The 17278-nt window shown below is 36.8% G+C and overlaps 1 pseudogene; it reads left to right on the top strand.

Annotated features, from left to right (window-relative positions):
- Window positions 1-7881: 7881 nt before the first annotated feature.
- On the top strand, window positions 7882-14187 carry LOC148196949 (uncharacterized; annotated as a pseudogene).
- The last annotated feature ends 3091 nt before the right edge of the window (window positions 14188-17278 follow it).

Below are 17278 nucleotides of genomic sequence, written 5' to 3'. Positions count from 1 at the left end.
AATAGAAGAATGACCATTTTTTTGTGTAGGACGTTTGTACTATAGTCCCCACGAAAAGTGAATGTGATTACTTTTGTTTAATCTGGGATGTACAGGGTTCTATGTAGATTAAATGATGAAAATAAATTTTGCACTAAAAAATTGTTAAAAATAAGGAGGCTTGTTTCTCAACACCAATAGAGGTGAATTGGTGTTTTATAAAAACTTATACTTTTCAAATCTTTTTGAGAAATTAGAATGATCTTTAAACTTTCTTATGTTGTAAGTAAATGCGCATGCAAAGAAAGTAAAGAGATAAGGAAAGAAAATCAAACTCAAGACTTTTATCCTGGTTCGGCCTCAATGCCTACATCCAGCACTCTCCCAATCAACCTTAGATTGAAGAGTATTTCACTATAATGATCGGAGTATTACAACAAAGGTTTTACAGAGCTCTGTCAAATGCAAAAACCTTCCAAACTCAATCAAATATAAAAATAGAATACACCTGCACACACAAAACTGCTTGTCCTTGTTGCAGAAACACTTTGAGAATCCCCTCTCAAAGTCAAGAGCTCATCACTCTTCTTCCTAACGCACATGTCCAGGGAAATAGAAAATCAAAGATTGCAAAATCTTCTGATCAAAACCAGATACACCTTCATTTGTGCTAATATGATCAACCAATGTAGTCCACGAGAATGTCTCTCAAGAATTCCTCAAGATTCTTCAAATTCTTCACGTTCTTGATTCTTGGAACGTATGTACAACTTGTAAAACTTTCTCACAGAGAATATTAGATATAAAAATTTTCAATTGATCAAGAGTTGCAGTTTATCAAGTAATGCGTCAATATATAGTTTTTATCAGTTCTGACGAGAAACAATCGATTGCGTTACTTATGTAATCAGTTACATTAAAATATATGTAACAACATTACAACAAACTCAGCTCTTAATTGAATGCTCAATTAATGTAATCGATTTGGAATTAATGCTTGGTCAAACATATTTAAAATATATGATCGTTAGAGCAGTTATGACAAGAATGAAATCAATTTTCAAAACATAACAGACTTAGTTGAATACACAACGTATGTAATCGATTAAGCTTTAACACTTAGACAGATTTTGAAAAAATTTCTTCTCAAAAACTCATCATAGCACATTTGAAAAATATATATGCAAGCACACGAGTTTTAATTGATTTAACAACTAATGTAATCGATTCAAACAAGCTATTTTGCCACAGTTCAAAAACCAAGTTGTCTGATAACCTTAATTGATTACTACAACACTATAATCGATTATGTCATGCAAATATGCTTTTGTGCTTGTGATTTTCAATACACAGAAACATACATTGTGCATACACAGATATAATCAAGTCATAATCACCATATATGCATAACCAACACAATATGTCCAACATATGCATTTATCACAATATGTGCATATAACACACTAAGCATGTACATATTTCACATATGCATATAACACAACATAGACATCTAACTAATCAAAAGCAAGATAACAAACTCAAAAGCATAATTGATTTCATAGGTTAATGAAAATTAGAGTGAATAAAAGAGTGCTTAGAGTTCTCAAGAAGACATCCTATGAAGTTGACTCCCACTACAGGGTATTCTATGTCATATTTCATAACCTAATTTGACTCTTTTTGTAACGCCCCAAATTTTCAGGGTGTCACGGGTTATTCAAAAATCGGTAAAAATTTCAAACTTTAACATAATGCGGAAACGTACTTTCGAAACCTCAATATTTAAACGTGCATAAAACATAATAGTTCCAAAACACTTGTCCAATGAAAATAACGAAGGAATTAAAATAACTTCAATTACATTGTCTCAAAGTTCAAAAGCAATAACTTTAAATAAAATCCCTTGTCCCCTATCATCTCTCAAATCTATCATGCTTCAGCACCATCTGCAACATCATCTGCTCACGTATAACATCACACATTATACGACCATCGCATTCACATGCACACACACAAACATGTATGTGTAAGCTACCAGTAAAACAATCATAATAACATGATATAAACATACTGATTAAATCAATAATAATCAGACAACACATACATAATTATAATAACAATAAGAGTCCTAGTCCTCTAACATAACAATTCAATTAAATGAATTACTTGCTCCCCGATCCTCGATCCTCGATCCTTGATCCTTGATCATAGGTACACCACCAACATGATTATCCCAATCATAAATCACACCGTGAGCGTAACCAAACCATGAACTCTAACATGACAAGACTTAGTCACACTCTTGTACCTTACCTCACCGACTGTAGCCGCTTCTACAGTCCCATTTGTAGCTTCCCCATATAGATACACTCGAGTCATCCTTCTTCTGGCTTCAGACCTATTCCCCTATCACACAAGGATAAACATCTATCCTCCTCACCAAAGAAGATTCAACACTTGAATACCATTCTCTTTTCTACAACTAATTGCCAAAGAGAATGTCACCCTCTTTTCAACAACCAATGCCAAAGAGAGTCATCCCCTTTTCAACAACCAATGTTAAAGGGAATATCCCTCCGTTTTCAACAACCAATGCCAAAGGGAGTCACCACTCTCTTTTAAACAACTAATGTCAAAGAGAGTACCTATCTGTAGATAGAACAAGGATTTACTAGGTACAACAAGTAGACCTCATCTTCCACTATTATACTCATCTAACACATACCAAGGTACATCCCAACACTCACACATGGTCCAATCTCATCCACAAGTCAAACTTAACCTTAAACAGAACCCCTAAACTCATTCTCTAATTCTCATCACGTTCTACAACTCCAAAATAGAGCTACTGATGCGAGACTGTTTTCTCCCAAAATCGGCCTCCGATTGACAATCGAAACGGTCAAAATGAAAAACCATATGTTTGGAACCTATTGTCAAAACATCAGTTGGATCAAATGATGAACGAATTCGTAGCGACAAAAACACCAGTGCAAGTTTCGTGATATGCGGAAATACTTTCCTCTTTTCGTTTAGGCTGTGTCTCCCAACATAGACATCCAATTGATGATCTGACGGTCAAAATGAATAACCATATGTCTTAAACTTACTGTCCAAAAATCAGCTCGATCCAACGGTGAACAACTTCGAAACAACGAAAACACTAATGTAGATTTTGTGATATGCGGGAATGACTTTTTTTCTTTTCGTTAACCCAATACTTACAACATATATATTTGCATGGAAACCCCCATGAATCATAACTTTATTCTCCCTTAACATGAAACTCTTTGTTTAGATAACCCAACAACCATACATGCATTCATAGGAAAACCAAACACAAATATTACATAAACCGTATGCCCATGCATACATAAGCCCTTATCCAACAAGGGCAACATACAACCATAATCATAATCATATAAACATATATCAACAAGGATTATTAATCAAATAACCAAGAACACATATATCATAAAACAATTAACAAACAAAGGTAAGCTTCCCACACCTTGGCCAATCCTAGGGCTTGATCTAACTTTAAAAATACAACAAGTCTTCCCCTGCACTAGGTTTTCTGTAGCTCTTCCTCTTCTCTCCTAGAAACGTCTCTTTTCTCCCTTAACTCTCTAATTTTCGTTATTGCACTTTAGGGTAGCAATATGCAGCCCCCTTTTACTCTTCTCCTTTTTATCTTTTTCTATTCTATCTCTATCTTTTTAATTAAAATAATATCGCTCATTTAATTTATAAAACCACCATGATTTCCTTTCTTATTTTAGTTTATCTAATATTTAAAATATTAACAACCACCAAATATCTCAAAGATTCACATAATCTTTCTATTTTCTTTCAGATTTTATTTTTATTCCTTTTCCTTCTACACTCCCCTGACTTAATGTTCACACCACTTAATGAGGATATAAGTTTACTTTAATGTCCCTAAAATACAAATTAAACCAAAAAATTTATTTTAACTCTCTTTCTTTCTAAAATTTGGCCCACACCTATTAAATCTCAAATCACCCTTCTACCATCAATACAACACATCATATTAGTAATAACACACCACACAAATCATCGTAATAACAACATACCAACCATGTATTCTACTTAATCAATAATAATATTAAATAATAACATAATAATTATAATTGTAGAAAACATCAAATAATCAAACAACAATTACCAATAATAATGTCCAAGTTTCATAACCACATTATTCCCTAATTACCACATTTTCCGAGGGTCTTACACTTTCCACTCATTTGTCCAACCAATATTCATTTGCCTATTCATCAATCTAAAATTCACAAACAAAATTTAAATGTGCAAATGATTGAGGATAAAGTTTCAATTACACTCAAAAAGACATTCTGACTATAGTAAGCCCATCACAAGGTGTTATAGTTCATATTTTCAGAACTTACAATGGCAATTTCCACTCATTCTCAATCAATGAAAATCTAAGTATGATATACACTAAAAAGAAAAGAATAGAAACATAAATCTGGATGAATCTTTATGCATTGGACTCATCTCTGGCTCGAGAAGACATCTAAAAAATGTACGCCCACCTCGGGGTCGTATAATTCCCAAAGGAACCATAGAAATGAAAAGTTACAGAGTCCAAATGAATTTTCAATGAAAAACAAGAAACACAATAACATAATCACACAAGAAAACATAAACATTGAAGAAAATCAACATAACAGAATCATAAAGCACTCAACATAGAGAAAAATCAAAATAAAGGAAACGTTATTAAGGAGAAACAAAGAGTACAAGTAAAGGTACCGAACAAGGCGCAATCGAAGCCACCACTGGCTGTCACCACCGTGAGTTTTCAGTTGAACGCTGGAAAAAGGAAAACCTACTCTATAGAAAGCTTAAAAAAACCCTAACTCTAGAGAGTGTAAAACTGTAGCGTCTGGAAGTGTCTATGTATATGTACATGGCAGAAAGACCCCTTTATATGGGGTTTGAAGAAAGAAGTAAATGAAAGAAGGAAAGGGGGGAAAGGAAACTTGCTCGTGACGCTTTGATCTTCTCTTCATCGGACGATCGTTTCTATCTTTTCTCTTCAAGCCCTCCGATCACCCTCTTCATCTTTACCGGTTAGTTCTGGTCAAGGGATGCACTCTAGTGGCTAAGTGAAACGCCAGCTCTAGAGCTCCACTTGAACCCTAGCACATGGGTTCTTTTCTTCTCCTCTCAAGAAAATTGCTTGAGAATGCTTTCTCTACCAAATGAGTTACTACTCAAATGAGCCCCAAAACTACAATAGTGCACTAGATGGCGTCGTTTGATTAATTGGACTTCAACCCACTAGCGCTTACACATCAACGTTCCTCTTAAGCCCAATTTCATTGCATTTTCAATTCATCCCAATGGTGGTCGCAATGTCATATCAGCCTTCCAACGACCCAATTCAAATGTGGCAGCAACACCAACCCAGATCAAATTGCAGCTTCTCAAAGCATGGCAGTCGCGCCAATTCCAATCTGGCAGCCCAACATTATTGTAATCAGTAGCGGCCCAAGTGTGGGTGCAGCAGAATCGGCCCAAATCAGCTAGTCCAGTTTCATTCTCTCAATTTTAGAGGCCCAATCTATAAAAAAAGAAAATTGAATTTAAAGAAGGGTAAAAAAACTGAAATTAAAGGAAGATATCCTATTTTTAATTTTTTCTAATATTTTCTTCTAAAAAGGAAAAAGGAAATATAATTCTTTCAAAACTAAATTTATTTACCTAAAAAGAAGAAATTAACCCTATTTTTATTAAAATCCTATTTTTACCATAATTACTGTAATATATTCTGTTTGTAAAAGAATTAAAGACTAAAGAAAGTTAAGAAAAGAATTTTAACAAAGAAAAATATGCAAAACTAGAGTGTTATCAGGTACCAATGCAGTTTCTGCACTATGAGTTTTACAAATAATGGTTCCTTGGGGGATGAAGTTCGATATAAATGTCATAATGATTGCCTTAACATTACTTGTATGTTCAATAATTGTTAAGAAAAAAAATCCTACACTTCAAAATGAATGTCCTTTTCATAGTTGACCTGCATATGCCAAAACCTTTGCCTAAAGTCCCTAGTTATTTTTCCTTTGGTACCAATGTAGTTTCTATACCATGAGTTTTTACAAAGAATGGTTCCTTGGGGATGTAGTTCAATATAAATTTCATAATCATTGCCTTAACATCACTTTTATATTCAATAATTGTTAAAAAAAGAATTATGCACTTCATAATGAATGTCATTTTCATAGTTGACTTGTTTTTGCTTGTACAAAACCTTTGTCTAAAGTCCCTAGTTATTTGGCCTTTGGTACCAATGCAGTTTCTACACAATGAGTTTTACAAAGAATGATTCCTTGGGGATGAAGTTCGATATAAATATCATAATCATTGCCTTAACATCACTTTTATCTTCAATAATTGTGAATAAAAAAATTATGCACTTCAAAATGAGTGTCATTTTCATAGTTGACTTGCTTGTGCAAAACCTTTACCTAAAGTCCCCTGTTATTTGACCTTTGGTACTAATGAAGTTTCTACACCATGAGTTTTACAAAGAATGGTTCCTTGGGGATAAAATTCGATATAAATGTCATAATCGTTGTCTTAACATCATATTTATGTTCAATAATTGTTGAGAAAAAATTTATGCACTTCAAAATGAATGTCATTTTCATAGTTGACCTTCGTGTGCAAAAACTTTGCCTAAAGTCTCTAGTTATTTGGCCTTTGGTACCAATGCAGTTTCTGCACCACGAGTTTTACAAGGAATGATTCCTTGGGGATGGAGTTCGATATAAATGTCATAATCATTGCCTTAACATCACTTTATGTTCAACAATTGTTAAGAAAAAATTGTGGACTTTAAAATTAGATGCTTCACGTTGTGGACCCAGTTCCTTCATTGCATTACACAAAGTAAGGTTAAACAATATCTCAATAAGACCCATAATACAACCAAATCCCTAAATGGTAAACACAAAATTATAAAACAAATGAAACCCACCGAACAACAACAAACGATTGCCCAAAGGATTGGTCCAACGACGACAAAACGACAAAAAGGCGGCGCTTTTAGTGGTCGTTTCTTCCAAAGGGAGAAACGATGATGGAATGTTTAAAAGATATTAATTAAAGATATTGATAAGTTGTTTATGAGTAACTAACCGAATCTAAAGGTAAGTTTGTTTTTATTTTATTAGATCTGTGCTACTTTAGGATCCATGGGATAACTTATAAATATAAGATGAGGGCCAAAAGCCAGGTACATTCTACTAGATATAAAATACTCAATTGTGTTAAACAATTCACTAAACTACGCCTAACTTGAGCGTCAGAGTGCTTTTTGTAGGCACCTCCCCCTAGTCAATAAGCAGAGCAAGCGAGTCAAGCATTGGAAAGCAGGAAAATCACGTTAGAAAGGTATGTCTCTCAGTCCTACACATATCCTTACAGGAACATTTTGGCGCCTATTGTGGGGCCGAGAGAAGGTGAAGAAACCCAATGGGGACCACGAGAAACATGAAGGAGCAACGGAGCACCAGAGAGATGATCAGGGATATGTAAGCACAGATGCAACCTTAGGCACGTGCACAGTTGGAGATGTAGTGAAAACAAGTGGAGGAGATTGCGGCACCAAGGGCAGAACGGGGTCATCTTGAGTACTCTACTCAGCACTCGGTGTCGACAGCCCACCAGAATCACAACCGTGAGAATGAAAATGATGCAAGTCGTAATCAACAGTCATCCCATCACACCAACCCGAGCGGTCGGGAAAGAAGGGAACCAATGCCCTTGTAAATCGTTCGGCCTACCAATTTACTCCCTTTTACGGTGACCATCATGTAAGCTCCAATGCCAGAAAAAACTCCTCCCGCAATGGATAAGTATGATGGAACAATTGATCCAGATGATCACCTTAGAACGTTTGTTAACGCAATGACATTCTACATGAACAACGACCTGGTCATATGCAGAGTCTTCTCATTATCACTTAAAGAGGAGGCATTGGAATGGTACAACACTCTTCCCCCAAACACAGTGGATTGTTTCGATATTATGGAAACTCTCTTTAGAAGACAATATGACTCCATTCAGAAACAAGAGATAACACAGGTGAAAATGGTAAATACTAAATAGGAGAAGGAGGAAACTTTGAGGGCCTTTATGAAAAGGTATAATGAAACCACACGGAGAGTTAAAGATGTTAATCATACCTTTATCATCAACAATTTTCCTTCATGCCTAAGACTATGATATTTTGCTGAAAAGTTATATACAGACCACCAAAAACTATGGATGAACTCCAGAAAAGGGTTGCTAAGTTTATTCGTATTGAGCACATGAGGAGCTCAAGGAAAAAACAACAGTAGAAAGCTTTTGCAAGCGAAAATAGAAAGGACGGTAGACGATCATTTGACGACAACGACAAGGGAGGAGATCCTTGACCAAAGGACTTCCCCCGAACGCCTAAATTTGATCATTACACAATTGTTAATGCACCTAGGGCAAATATCCTTGAGGAAGCCCTTAGTGCTGAACTTCTTTCGGTCAGAAAGCTTCATTCACCTAAAAATGTTGATGGAGGAAAGCATGACCAATACCATCAAAACCTGGGACATACTACCGAAGAATGTGTAACACTCAAAGATAAGATCGAAGCACTTATTCATGCAGGTCATCTCCTTAAGTACGTGAAGGAGGAACGACTACAGATAAGAAGCCCATCAAGAAGGTCTCCATGGAGAAGTACCAAACAACCGTATAGAAAAGTGGAACGGAGACATAAGCGAAGTTGCAGCCGTAGTCGTAGCCTTGACCGCTCGGTTCGGGTGCATATCATCTAGAAAATATAATAAAAATTTCTTCCTAACAATTGGAATGCGACTCATCTCACGTTTCCTTTAGTTGAATTTTGATGTCATGTTTTGTTTCGAATAAATTTGTTTGCAAGACTTACGTGCTTACATTTTTGGTATGAATAAAGCCAAACAACTTCCATTCAATCACAGGTTATGTGGCGTTACAAAGAAATCCAGGAAATGCTCTCCGAGAACACCTGGTCCCAAACCGAGAGGTGAGGAACGTTCTCCGTGAGCTCTCACTCTCGTCCACAAAACCCAGGGAGCGCTCTCCGAGAACCCCTGGTCCTATACCCAACGGTGAGGAATGTTCTCCGTGAACTCTCACTCCTGTCCACAAAACCCAGGGAACGCTCTCTGAGCATACCTGGTCCAAACCGAAGTGATAAAAGTTCTCAACGAATTATCACTCTTCGTCTAGAAAACCCAAGGAACATTTTCCGAGCTGCAAAGTCTCATCAACAAAACCCAGGGAATGTTGTGCGACAAACTCCTGGTCCTAAACCGAGCGGTGAGGAACGTTCTTAGTGAACTCTCGTTCTCGTCCAAGAAACCTAAGGATCAGTTTCAATGAATTCCTAGTCTAAAACCAACCGTGAGGAACCTTCTCAGTGATTATGCTTATTAATGTTATTACGGTCACCTTTTTTTTATCTATATTGCAGTTCACAAGACAATAAAGCACCTATAGCTCACCAAGGACACCTCTTAACATAAATGTCTCATTTTGGGCTTCAAACGTCCAATCATATAACAAGAAGTTTCCCTTGATTGGTCATGCGACTTTATAGTGCCTCTACTCAACATGGGAAAAAATTCTAAAAAGAACTCCCACTAGTCGCCAGTCAGCCTAGAATATGCCATTCAGACCAGAGAAGAGCAACGACTTAAAGCACATCGAAAGTAAGCTCCCCAATACAATGAGAATGACCCTTCTCAAGCTCATATAAGTCCTATAGTTAACATTGGCTAAATTGGAACGGTTAACTCGGACTTGGGGGGCATATGTATGGTATATAGTATAGACCGAACGGTTAACACTCAGGACCGTTCGCTCCCTCCGCTACAGCAACAATGGTCAACTAGATTAAATGATTTTATTGATGTTGGGCCATAAGTGGGCCAGCGTTTAAGTTATTATTAGGTCAATAGTCCAGCAGATGATAAAATAATAGTAGAATGATTAAAACATGTTAATTAAAGATATTGATAAGTTGTTTATGACTAACTAACCGAATCTAAATGTAAGTTTGTTTTTATTTTATTGGATCTGTGCTAGTTTAGGATCCATGGGATAACTTATAAATATAAGGTCAAGGCCAAAAGTTAGGTATGTTCTTCTAGATCCAAAATACTCAATTTTTTTAAACAATTCACTTAATCGCGCCTAACTTGAGCGTTAGAGTGCATTTTGCAAGTAACTCCCTGTTGATGGATCGGTAAGTGTACCGAATCGCACAAGTAATATAAAATGGTAAGACCAAGTATCGTATCCCAAGAGACTCTCGGCACTAGACAGTTGTGTGATAACTTGATTAATTAAGACTTAAAGAAAACGAGATCATTGGTTTCAAATGCAAAAATTGAAAATGAAATATGAATGCAAGTTGATCGATAGCAGAGTAGCACAATGATGAACGAATGTTGTTTAATATGAGATGTGTATGTTGTTGGGGTTAGATTTCGCCAAGTTCCCTCTCATGTATGTAAGAATTCTTCTTTATGCATTAATGTTAACGTCACTCACTAAATCACTTAAACCCGATCCCTCGGTGAAACAAGCATGTCCTTATTCACTAGTTCATGCAATTCCTAGCATTCCTAGTAATTAAACGTGAAGATCAAGAGCTTTAAGACGACCAAGACTCATACCCTCATCCTTGAGAAATATTACTCTTGGGATTAATTCAACAAGAACGTGAATTGTAAGGAACCTCTTGGTACTCATGCAATTCATAAATCATGCTATTGAATGAGTTAAACAAAGCAAGTGTTGTAACAGATGAATTACTCTAACAATTAATGAAAAAGCATATATTATTAAGAATCAATTCAAATACATGAGAGTTCACAAGGTTACATCATCCCTCAACAACAAATAGAGTTTAGCTCATCATAGACATGGTGAAACTAGATGAATAATGGAGAAGAATGAGATAGAAAAACCCTAAAAGTGGAAGATGAAAGCTCCCGCATCCAAATCCGCCTCCAGAGACTGAAAGAGTGTGTTGCTAAGCTCGCTCTGCCAAAGATACAAAACCTAGGACGTCTGGATCCTTTAAATATAGCAAAAACAGAATAGAAACAAGGCTCAGGCCCGTGTCGTTGGCGCTCAAGCGCCCCACTTAGGGCGCCCAAGCGGTGAACGGTGGTTCTTGGCGCTTGGGCGCCCAAGCTTCGTGCTTCTAAAAGGGGCGCCCAGGCGGTGCGCGACACTCTTCTAGCGCTTAAGCCTCCAAAAAGGGCGCCCGAGGTTCGTGCATTCCTCCCTTATAGTGCTTTTTCAAGCCTTTCTGAGCTTCCTCTTCTTGGAACTTCAGCTCTGCTTTCCATATTATCTCATTTACTGCCAAAACAAGAAAAACATGATTTCAAGCAAGTTTCTAAGTTAACAGAAAAACACAACTTAATAGAAAAACATGATTCGAAGTAAGTTTCTAAGTAGAAAAGGGTGCATTTAGTGTGAAAATTACATCATAGATAACAGTATTTTCAACCGTTATCACTCCCCCTGGTCACGAGTGCAAGTGAGCGGAGCAAGCGACTCAAGCACTGGAAAGTAGGAAATTCAGGTCAAAAAGGTATGTCCCTCAGCCCTATACATATCCCTATAGGAACACAGTGTGTTTCAAAAATCTTTGAAGACTTTGACTAAAACTCTGAAACATTCTACAATGTTTCTACTTTTTAATAATCTAGTGTTAAAATAGACTTGCTCCTACGTATCTCCATTCTAGATGGAGAATCAAAGATCACGTAGTTCTGGCCGAGAAATTGTTTGTTGTTTGAAAATGTGGATGCTTTTAGTTTTTGAAGATTTTATATTTTTGGTCTTTTTATATAAGAAAGGGAAAAGATTTTTTAGCACAAGGACGATGTGAGTGATCACACATGTGCTTAACCTTAAAATTTTTTTTACTATTCTTTATAAAAGAAAGAGAAAAGGATTTTAGCACAAGGACGATGCGAGCGATCACACAAGTGCTTAACCTTAAAAATATTTTTTGGTATATTTTTTTTAAAAGAAAGAGAAAGGGTTTTTAGCATAAGGACGATGCGAGCGATCACACGTGCGCTTAACCTTTAAAATATTTTTTTGGTAGTTTTTCCTAAAAGAAAGATAAAAGGTTTTTAGCATAAGGACGATGCGAGCGATCACATGTGCTTAACCTTTGAAACATTTTTTGATATTTTTTATAATATGAAAATAGTATTTACAAAAATATTTAAAATAGATTATAAAAATAGTAATAATAGTTACGAAGGATTTAATATAAAATAAAAATAAAATTTACAAAGTATTTGAAATGAAACAATGATATTATGTACATAACTATTTATAAAAATGACAATATTATTTACATAAGTATTTAAAATGAAATTATAAAATATAAAGTAAAAGTATTATTTACGTAAGTATGTTTAAAGAGACCTAAAACTGAAACAAATTAAAATTATGATGTAGTTATTAAAAGGGTACTAAATAGTTAAAAAACAGTAAGGCTATTTTTTTGTCATTTCGTAATCTATATAATAAAAAACTAACAAATCAAAATTTTATTTATTTATTTGCAAACGATGTATCAAATGTCCTACAACCATTTTTTTAATTTTATAATTTTATCCTTTTTTTTATCTTTTTATTTATTATTATTTTTATGATTTTTATTAGATATTTTCATTAGAAAAATGAGTATGTGAAGTGGAAAACAGCGGACAAATAAACCTAATAAAATAAAACACAAGGCATAGGGGTGGGGTTATCTTAAAAGACGCAATAAAAACTAATAACCAACAAAAAAGATGAAAAACACAAATGCATAAAATAAAATTCAAACAACAACAAAACAAGAAAAACTCAGTAAGAGTAGGACGCAAAGATTAAAAGCCTGGAATGTGTGCACAATCCGGGGTGTTGCTCCCTCCACCACCACTCATTGCTTCCTCCACTACCCCATTCCTATTTTACCCCTTCTTTCATCTCTCTATTCCTGTTTTATCCTTAGTAAAATTTTATTTTTAGAATTCATATTTTATAACTTTTACTCACTGTAATCCTTTACATGAATGCATGACGACAAACACACTCTTCTTCCTCTCTTTCAATTTATCCTCTCATTGTTTCATTGTAATCTTCTTTCTCTTGAACGTTTCATTTCTTTAGGAATTGATCCATCAATGTCAAAGGTCGATGGGGTGGTGAAGGTGCAGTGCAGAGCAACTTCATCGTCCATACATAATAAACCCTAAAATAAACCTTAAAATAAACATGAAAATCTTAAACGAATGTGAGCATCTGTCAGCAGATATCAACATTCGTTTAAGCTAAAACGGATATCGACATCCGTTTTGCCTTAAACGGATGTTGACATCTGCTGCGGATCTGCTAACGGATGTCAGCATCCATTTAACGTTTTCATGATTATTTTAAGTTTTTTTTTATTAGTTTATTATTTTTTATATTAATCCAACCCAATTACGCAGGTTTCGCCCAACCGCATCTCCTGAAATACGACCACCCTAAGCTGCATTTCTTCCCTTTCTCCCTCCTTCCTTTCCCCCTCCCAAGTTTTAGACTAAGCTTTCTGATCTTACCTCTTCCGATTCTCTGTTGAGAAATGCATTCCCCGCGTTCGACTATGATTTCGCGCCCTGGGATGGGCCAAATTTTTTGCCTTTCAACCCTACTAGCTCCAACCTCGTCACCTCCAGTTCCGCTTCGGACGACCCCAAAACAACGCCTGTCGACCAAAAACCGCCCTCGGACCAGTCCAACTGGGTTGTGTCCCTCATGGAGGAGCAAAAACGCACGAGAATGATATCGAACATGGATTCAACATGAAGGTCATGTATGCGTAAACAGAGACACCTAGAGAACTTACAGAACCAGATGAACCTGTTTCGGGTTGAAAATCGGGAACTGAAAAACGGGTTTCAGTTTCTCCTTCACCACTATAACCGTCTACGAACCGAAAACGAGTGGCTTTGATCCAAACAAACCATGCTCCGCCAAAATATGACCGACATAAATCAAATTTTCCTCTTCCGACAATTGCAACCATTTTCCACTGCATGGCCGTGCAATATTGTTATGGCAGAATAAACCTTTGATCAGCATTAACCACATAAACTACTAATCACAATTTGGCGTTCCTTAAGTAACTAAAAACAGTAACTTGTCTCAATTTATTTTCTGTGTAAAATATTTAGAGTAGCTAAAGGTGAAGTAGGGTAGGTGAGAGTGGGTTGAGAATGTGGAATGAAAGGAACTGAGACTGGGAGAGTTAGGGGTGCGCTGCGGAAAGAGAGAAGGAGAGTTGGAAAAGGTAGAAATTCAGGATTCATAGTAATTAAATAGGATTAAAAGGTAAAAAAAGGGTTCTTTTGTAATTAAAAAATATTTGCAGAAGATTGGGGAGGTGGAGGAGCAAAAGGGTGCGGTGGAGGGAGCAACAACCCACAATCCGAGGCCACAAGAATAGAGATGCAGCAATGAATTTGTAGGGGGTACGGTCCAAGCCCAAGGCCCATTTTTTTTAGATCAGAAACCAGGTTTCTTCCTTCTTCTAGATTCACGACAGGGTCTCTACTTCAGACAAAAGAAGCCAGGACAACTGCCCTTATCCCCAAATTCATCTCCTCTTCTTCAACACAAAACAGAAACCCCCACTTTCTCTTCCACTGGTCAGATCCACCGCCGATACCGCGTCGTTGATGTTGGTGACCGTCTCTACTTCGCCGTTGTCAGCCTTGGAGGCCGCCACGACGCTACCCTCTCACTTTCCCTGCGCACATACAACCACTTCTGCCAAACCGGCTACCGCGAAGAAGCCCTCCGCCTGGTCCATGATTTCGTCGGCGACCCCAAGCGCCACCAGGGCTGCCGTTGGCCGCGGCGTCAGATCTTCTCTATTGCCCCCTTTTCGTGCGATAGAAGAGAAACTCCTTCGGTCCGAGAACGACAACGGCCTCCGCTCGGGCAAGCCCGACCACCGTGAACCACGAACCAGGACACCACCGGTTGCAGCATCAAGGCCCTCCTCACACTCCGATTCGGCTCGAGCTCTCTCCCTTCTCCGTCGAACACCGCCTGAGCAAGCCTAGACCTCGCAAATCAGGACCTCACCGGCGCCACAAATCACGGCCAAAGTTGTCACCGGTCGCCGCATCTCAAACACTGCCTTTCGGGCCACGAGCAAAAACCAACCACCGTCGACAAAGCTGGCCACCGTTGTCCTCGTCGACTTTGTTTCCTCATCGACGCCGCCAACACCACTCTCCTCCCTCCCCATTCGAGAGTCTTTTTCTCAAATGCTAAACGTTTCCAGCAACACCACTTTTCCTTCTCTTCTTCCCCTCTTTTTTATCATATATTGATTAGTTTAGTATTGATTGATTCGTTCGATGTTTTGTCTACTGGGATTGGAAACGATGATTGTGTGTTGTGTGCATATGAGTGTGAGGGGTGAATGTTGGATCCGTTCTACTCTGTGTGTTGATTGGATTATGAGAAAATGATGAGTAAAGTTGAGAAATGGATTCGTTGGGAAGGCGAAGTAACCCCTAGGATGTGAGAATTGGGAGTGGAAGGAAAAGGTGGCTGAAAGGGTGGTTGTAGTAGCCGTGAGTGTCAAGATGTGGCCATGGGTGAATCTGGATGGTGAAGGGGGTATCTGACGAGTGAATGGAGGCATCAATGGTGTTTTTGAGCGATGATAGGTGTAGTGGATGATGGGTTATGTTTGTTGGGGTGGTTACGGGTGTGTGCACGATGATCAAAGGAGTAGAGAATCCAAGTGGTTGATGGTGGCTTGCGAGGGAGGGAGAGAAAGGTTGGAGTCTCTATTGTTACCGCGGGCAGAAGCTAGGGAAATGAGTGAATGAGGATGGAGGTTGGGGGAATGGTGGATTCCCGTTATGTGCTTGATAGAGGAAATTGGTTTCTCCAAAGGTCTCTTTGTTGAATGAGAATATGGCTATTTTCTCAAACTTCCGGTTCACGCTCATGTGTCAACTATTGTTAGTTACGCTTGGTGAATCTTGTGGGCATTGAAATCACATTTTGAATGAAGTTTTGATTAAAAGACGATGGCACAAAGAAAACAACCACAGCTATAAACATCGATCAAACATCATTTATTCACAGCCATACAGGTATAAAGGGAGCATGCATTCGTATATATGAGGAAGACCAAAGAGCTTAGATACGAAGACTTACCTTTGCGGCTTCAAGGAGAAAAACTTTTCTTTTCGCTCTAGTCTCTTTTATTCTCTTAGATTGAATTTTCTTTCTCTTCCCCGTTCTCCTTCCTGAGGTCTCCTCTGATCCTCCTTCACTTTGTGATGAAACAAATTTAAAACAAACGCTGTACCGCTTCCTAGGAGTTAGGATATGATATTCCTTTCTTAAGTAAATAAATATATACATAGAAAAAAAATGATAAAAATATCAAACAAAAGAAAAAACAAATAAAAATAAACAAAATAAAATAAAACAAAAGGTAAAAACAAAGGATAAAAAATAAAAAATAATAATAAATAAAAACACAAAAAAGTAAAAAAAATACAAGAAAAATAATAATAATAATAATCATAATAATAAAAGTAACAAATAAAAATAATCGAAAAAAGAAAGAAAAATAACAACAAAAACCCTTTTCTTTTATTTCTTCCTAAAAGATAAATAAATTTATATGAAATTTGTCTTTTTCTTTTAATATTTTATTTTATTATTTCTTCTTAATTCTAGACGTTTTTTATCTATCCGAACGAAATTGGGTATTGACACATACAAAGTGTAATTGACTTTGTTAATCAGTTTCACTCAATCACAAATATAATCAACCATTCACAGATTGAATTAATATAAAATCTGATTCTATTGATAATCAATCATTTAGTACAATCAGATAGAAACAAAAGACAATGACATATAATGCCAAGCACTACAAAATATAAAATAAAACAAGACACAAAACCACGTAGACAACTAATTGTTTGATTTCTTAAATTTTTTTTCTTGTTTTTCTTCTTCAAGTAAGTACGGAGAAGCATGTCACTATTGCTTTCTTTAGCAACATCTTCATCCTCACTCTCATCTTCTTGCATTTCCTCTGCAACACTTTCTTCTGGTGTACTCCTTCCCCATCAGATTCATCTTCAAGTGCTTCCTCCTCATTCTGATTTTCCAGATT

Source organism: Vigna umbellata, chromosome 6 (assembly GCF_029865625.1).
Source record: "Vigna umbellata cultivar VRB3 chromosome 6, Vumbellata_1.0, whole genome shotgun sequence".
NCBI classification, from domain to species: Eukaryota; Viridiplantae; Streptophyta; class Magnoliopsida; order Fabales; family Fabaceae; genus Vigna; species Vigna umbellata.
The sequence above is the reverse complement of the archived record's forward strand: the minus strand, read 5'-3'. Positions and strand labels throughout refer to the sequence as shown.